The following is a 6813-nucleotide window of genomic DNA, read 5'->3' as shown; positions in this document are numbered from 1 at the left end:
AAACTGCACCAAGCTTGGGGGGTGTCATCAGGACAGTCTCCCTGATGATACCCTGATATTTTGGTGCTGATAGTGTCTCCAAAAAATTTCCAGCCCCTGCAGGCACCTCCCCAAAAATTTGCCCAAGGTTCTTTTTTTTTTTCTGCAGTGACTTCTGCATTGCTGTCAATGCGGAAGGTCTGGGGGACGGCTGTGGAGTACACATTTATCAAGGTACAGTCACAAACTGTTCAGGGTAGCTTCAGAGAGTCTCTGAACGACTCAACCTGACCATCCAGGTTTGAGGAACTTTGCTTATGGGGCAGTGGGAGATGGACCCCTACCCATGAACATTTGCAACCCCTTGAAGCAACGGGTCACCAAACCTGGATGGTGTCATGAAGAGACTCTCCTGAAGACACCCTGAAAGTTTTGTGGGTTTACCATGAGAAATGTGCACTCCACAGCCCTCCCACAGAAATTTCCTATTGGCTGCAATGGAGCCAGCCAGCCACTACAGAGCACAGAATCTGGGGAAATTTCTTTGGGTGACTGTGAGGGGTGCAGTTTTAGAGCTACTGTCACCAAAATTTCGGGGTATCATAAATGTACTGTCCCTATGATACTCCCCAAGTTTGGTGAAGTTTGGTTCAGGGGTCCAACGTTATGGACCTTCAAAAGTGTAGCCCCCATCTCCTGTTAGCTTCCATTGGAAACAATGGGGGATGGGGCACCCCTTTTGAGTGTCAATAACTTTGCCCCCCCTGAACCAAACTGCACCAAACTTGGTGAGTATCATAGGGACAGTACTGTCACCAAAATTTCGGGGTATCATAAATGTACTGTCCCTATGATACTCCCCAAGTTTGGTGAAGTTTGGTTCAGGGGTCCAACGTTATGGACCTTCAAAAGTGTAGCCCCCATCTCCTGTTAGCTTCCATTGGAAACAATGGGGGGTGGGGCACCCCTTTTGAGTGTCAATAACTTTGCCCCCCCTGAACCAAACTGCACCAAACTTGGTGAGAATCATCAGGACAGTCTCCAGATGATATCCTGAAATTTTGGTGCCGCTAGCTTTAAAATTGCGTCCCCTGCAGGCCAAAACGTGTAAAAACACCCAAAATTCAAAAAAATAATAAAACGGACCCGAATTTTTCGGATTTACCCGAATTTTCGGGTATATCCGAATTGGCTATGATTCGGATTCGGGCATACAAATCATTTTATGCCCCCAAATACCCAAATCCGAATTTTACCGAATTTTTTTAGTATTGACCAACCCTAGTTCCCAGCAAACTGCCATGGCAGAGTGGGAATGTGAACCAGAGTCTCTGAGGTACTAATCTGACACTCTAAGCACTAAACTAACAGCCCAATCCATGAGGAAGGGGACAGAATGGATTTGTGAAGGTCCTGTCACGAGGGTCCAAGATGGCAGATTTGCCCTCCCTGGGGCACTTATCCCAGTGGAGGGGCAAATACGCCAGTGGGAGCCTCCTCTGGGATGGCCAAATGCAGTGCCAAGTGCTGCATCAGCACTCCCACAGTGCTGCCAGTTCCATCAGCACTGTGGGGGTGTAACAGAAATGGTCCCAGGGGAGGAGCCAACCTTAGTTGACTTTCATCCTAGACTTGTGGCAGTTGTACCGTGGCCCCAGCGCTTGGACTTACACCACCCTCCTATGGAGGGCTTTCCAGGAGCAGGTGTGTGTGTGTGTTTATTTTTACTCACCCCACACCACCAAAAAGCCCTCTGGTAAGGGGGGCAGCATGGCAGCAGTACAGTCCCCACCTGCCTGGGCTTCTGGATTGGGCTGTAAGCAATTTTTTATACTTTGGTTTGCGGACGATATGTGAAAAATGTTTTGTGATGTGCACTGCAGATGAACTGTAGGCCTTAAGGACAATGTAATCTAAGCTGGAAAATAAAGTGTTTAATTACACACCCAGTGATTATGTGAACTGGCCTTCATTCCTCCTATGGTTCAAACGCTCAGCCCTATGTCATGATGAACAATGCACCTAAAACTGTTTGGCAGGAACACCAATTCGTTCTGCACCATGCTGCCCCCTTGTTTTGCAATGTGATGTCATTAAAATGCTAAAAAATGTAATTAAAAGCACAACTGAATATTCTGTGGCTTGTGGAGCAGTGCCTCCAAGCCTTCCACATCCCCTTGCTTAATACATTTGCCTTGCTGAAAAGCACGTCTCCTAAAACCTTTGTCTCAAATTTTCAGTTTCATTTATTATTATGTTTAGCATGCAATTGGCAATCGGCACCTGCATTTGAATGGAACACAGCATGGCCTGCGCTATTGATTAATTTGTGCTAATTAAAAACAGCAGTGATTCTGCGGAAAGAGAAAGATGTGTAAGTGTCAATAAATTACAGGAAATTTTGCAGATTAAAGTTTGCCAATTTCTGCCAGCAAAATAACTAAACAACGTTAATGGCCTTTCCTAAGGAGCTGGAAGCATCCGTAGGGATTCTGAAAGGGTGACAAAGCCCTTTGGTGAGTTCCTTTGTGAGTTTTTGAAAGCAAGTTTGTGCTAGCCATTTTCCTGGGATATGTCCCGGTAAAAGCTGCTGCATTTTGCATCCAGTCCCTGGAGAAGTTTTTGTTTAGTGTTTCACCTAGTGATAGAGCACTAGGTTTGATGATGAATAAGTATCCTAACTTGCTTCTGACTATTCTTATTGTATTTATTTATTGTGGGACTTATATGCTGCCCTTCTCCTTTTGGGCACAGGGCGGCTTCCAATCTTTCATAATAACACAATACAATAAAACAAGATAAAATCTAATTTAAAGTAATGGCACCACACTCATAGCAACATTTCATAACTAATCAGGAGGAAATTCAATAGAAAATAAAGGAAGCTAAAGGAAAAGGTCAAAGGGAGAGGACCGGGGCATAGGTACAGAAAATGGCACCCAAGGCAAGCACTGAAACTGCATCGTTCCCCCCCCCCCGGCAATATTCGACTATGATTTTTTGAATAACTGTACAATAATTGTACAAAGACAAGTTGCACTATCTCCTAGAGGTAAATTTTAGAGCACCGGGCATAGAGTATGGCATATAGAAAAATAGTATGTCATTTTACTACTGCTTCACTAAACTTCCCTTTTCAAAGGTTTCCTTGAATGTTTAATCCCAGCACTATAGAAGGTTAAAAAAAAGTATATAATAAAGCGAAAAAAACATGCAGTCTTTTTTTTAAGTTAGCACGAGCAAGTCCCCTTGCTGGCTTTGGCATCTTTCTCTACAGAGCCAACTATGTTCAAGAACCATTACAGCCTCCTTTCCTTTTCTCAATGGATAGAGTTTGTGTTGTTGTTTTTCTTCTTGTTGTTTATGGTGTTTGCTTGGGAAAGCAAAATGGTGAGGGGTGTAGATTGTACTCTTAGTTCTGCCTTGCAGCTGGGTGCCTTTCTCAGGTTTCCTCCATGGTTCCCCATTCTGAAAGATCCTCCCGCTGTGAAACTTCCTCCGTTTTGGCCACTGGTAGCTTTCTCCTGTGTTCAAGTGTGATCTCCCAAGTCTAGAGGAAGTTGTCTGCCATTTTCTTTTTTTTTGGGGGGGGGGGAAATCTATTGAAAATTTAAGATATTTCACTGGTTTGTTGAATTTTCAATTGATTAGCAGTCTGAAAAAAACAAAGAATTATGTGGCCAGAAGGGCAGTTGGATGGGCAAGAGAAGGTAGGGAGCAGCAACAAAATACAGAAAAAGAGTAACACACTGTTCAGCTTCACAGACAAAGTGAAGCAACAGTAAATATTGTGTTTTGCCCACATTTGAAGCCATGTGGCTACTCTGATCTACCATATGGTGACTTTGGAAGAGGCAAAAATGTGTACAGGAAAATCTATGGTAAAGAAAAGGTGCACTTGCTGTAAGGCAGAAAGCAAGTTCGTCAATGGCCTAACGAAGGAACAGATACATGCTTTACATATTCTCCTGTAGAAAGCTTTAAAAATACTCTAGAGTGGGGGGTTTTTTGGAGAATTCGACAGAAAAGCTTTCAAAAACCAGTGAAAAAAAATGGTGTCAAGGTGAATAGGAGGTTATGTCACACATTTTCACTTCACAAAACGATGTTTTCCTCTTTCAACATGGGATAGCTCATTACCAGAGGAATCAGCCCCTAAATCTGCATAATTTTGACACCCATTTAAATAAGGGGCCGGAGAAAAAGAGAGAGATCAAAAGAGGTGGCATGTAAGTTTTTAAAGGGAGTGGGTGCCTTTGGGTCTCCTGCTGCCTATAAGTAATTGCCCAAAAGAGAAGAATGATTCAGTAGATTTAGGTGCATATGACTGAAAAATAAAGATGAAAGAACACGAGACATTTTTCAGATGCAGATTATGTGTATGCCATGTTTGAAGTTTGTTCCTATTCTAGTTATTACAGACAGCTGGAAAAGGGGAAAGAGCAAGTGGACATGCTTTGAAAAAATGTTCACCCTCACGTTCCTTTCACTGATAATATTTCAAAGCCATTTCGGCGGGGGGAGTGGGGACTGATGTACAAAGACTAAAAAGCTAAGATCAGCAGTATTTCTGTTGGGACAGTATTTCATTAGTTGCTGGCGCTCGCTGCTATGTTGCCTTATCCCCAAAACAGTAAAGAAATAATGATCATATTTCCAATCATTGACTGCTGTATATCAGGCACTTGGCTCAGTGAAACTGTTAGCTTCCATGAACATACAAAGCTGTCTTATATTAAATTAGATTATTGGTCCATCAGGATCAGTATTGTCTACCCTGACTGGAAGCTTTTCTTAAGGGTCTCTGGTAGAGGTCATTCGCATCACCTCACCCTTTAAACTGGCAATACCAGGTACTAAACCCGGGACTTTCTGCTGCTCCTCCACTAAGCCATGGTCCCTCCTTAATTTAGATTTAGAAAATTCTGGAATGTATCACCAGGACTATGGGGATACTGATCACAAAGTAGTTCAACAAAAGAAAGAAAATGTCCAATCTCTGATTAGGAGTGTGCACCAAATTTTTTTGTATCTTTCAGATTCAGATTTATTGGATGAGAATTTTTTTTAGAAAAGCTGAAAAAAGCGAGATACCCATATTGGTAATTTTTTCAGCATTTTTTTTGGGGGGGGGGAAATATTTGAAAATTTTCTATGGGTACCCAGTTTTCCTCCATTCAGGTGCTCATAGAATTAGGACCACACACTCAAACCTCACTAAACATGGAGTTGGGTGGGAGTTCTTCTGAGGAGAGTCACCAGCACCGGTATTGGAAATTTGGTGCCTCTACCTTGAAAAACAGCCTCCCTGGAGACCTGCAAAGATCTCCCATTGAATTTACTTAGAGCAAAATAGTTACCCATGCCCCATCCTCCCATTGCTTCCAGGGGAGGAAAAAACAGTCTTTTTTTTCTTCTAGGGGAAAAGCAGAGACATGCCTTTGAGCAACTACATGTCAATGTCTCCCACCTCAAGAATCAAAATACATTCAACAGAACCATACTCCACCCCAATCCAGTGGAACCACAAACCAACACATTGTGCAGACTAAAAGAACCAATATTGAAACAACACCCAGAAACACAAGAAAATCAAAATGAGGCACGGAACCATAAGCCAATACAATGTGCAGATACCCAGCAAAACCCGGGACACTCTGGCAGCACAAGTGCAACAGAACTCATGGCCAACCACATAATACCAAGTAGCTGAACATATGGGGGCACTTTTGCAACCCCTTCCCACAAGAACAGCACAACCAAACAGGAGAAGACAACCAGTCCCTAAGACAGTGGTGGCGAACCTTTGGCACTCCAGATGTTATGGACTACAATTCCCATCAGCCCCTGCCAGCATGGCCAATTGGCCATACTGGCAGGGGCTGATGGGAATTGTAGTCCATAACATCTGGAGTGCCAAAGGTTCGCCACCACGGACCTAGGACATTGTAATATATCAGCGTAGTATTCGTGCGGATCCCAGCAGGGCTGCCTTCTGAAACTGGCTGATGTTAATTTTGTTGATTTGAAGATATTTTAAGTGCTGCCTTAGTGTTTTCGGAATGGAGCCCAAGGTGCCGATAACCACTGGGATGACCTTAGCTAGTTTGTGCCATAATCACTGAATCTCGATTTTCAAATCATGGTATTTAGTGACCTTCTCATGTTCTTTTTCAGTGACCCTGCTGTCACCAGGTACCGCCATGTCAACGATGGTCACTTTCTTGTTCTCAGTCACTGTGCTGTCCAATGTATGATGTGCCAATACTTGGTGTCTGTTCAGATTTGAAGATCCCACAAGATCTTGACCTTCTCATGTTCCATGACTTTCTCTGGACAACGTTCCCACCAGTTTTTAGCCATCCTAATGTTGTAATTCTTGCATAAATTCCAGTTTATCATCTTGGCCACTGAGTTGTGCGTCTGTTTGTACTCAGTCTTTGCAGCAGCAGAGTACATGATCTACAGTTTTGTTGGCTTCCTTGCAAATCTCCCCTTTGCACCATCTGAGAATTTTCCGATTCTGGCCTTGATTGTATTTGTCCTAATCGCCTGCTCTTGAGCAGCTAAAATCAGTGATGCAGTTTCCTTTTTCAGAGTTCCAGTTGCTAACCACAGCCAGGGCTTTTCAGTGTCTACCCTGTCCTTGATCTTCTCCAAAAATTGGCTGTGCAATGCTTTGTTGTGCCAGCTTTCAGTCCTTGTTTTGATCACATTTTTTTGTACTGGTGTTTGGTTCTCTGGGCTTTCAGTAAATTTCAGTTCTTCATTTCGATCAGTGCCTGTTCTTGACTACTACTACTACTACTACTACTACTACTACTACTACTACTA

This window comes from Sphaerodactylus townsendi, linkage group LG03 (assembly GCF_021028975.2).
Source record: "Sphaerodactylus townsendi isolate TG3544 linkage group LG03, MPM_Stown_v2.3, whole genome shotgun sequence".
Lineage (NCBI taxonomy): Eukaryota > Metazoa > Chordata > Lepidosauria > Squamata > Sphaerodactylidae > Sphaerodactylus > Sphaerodactylus townsendi.
This window is presented reverse-complemented; position numbering follows the sequence as displayed.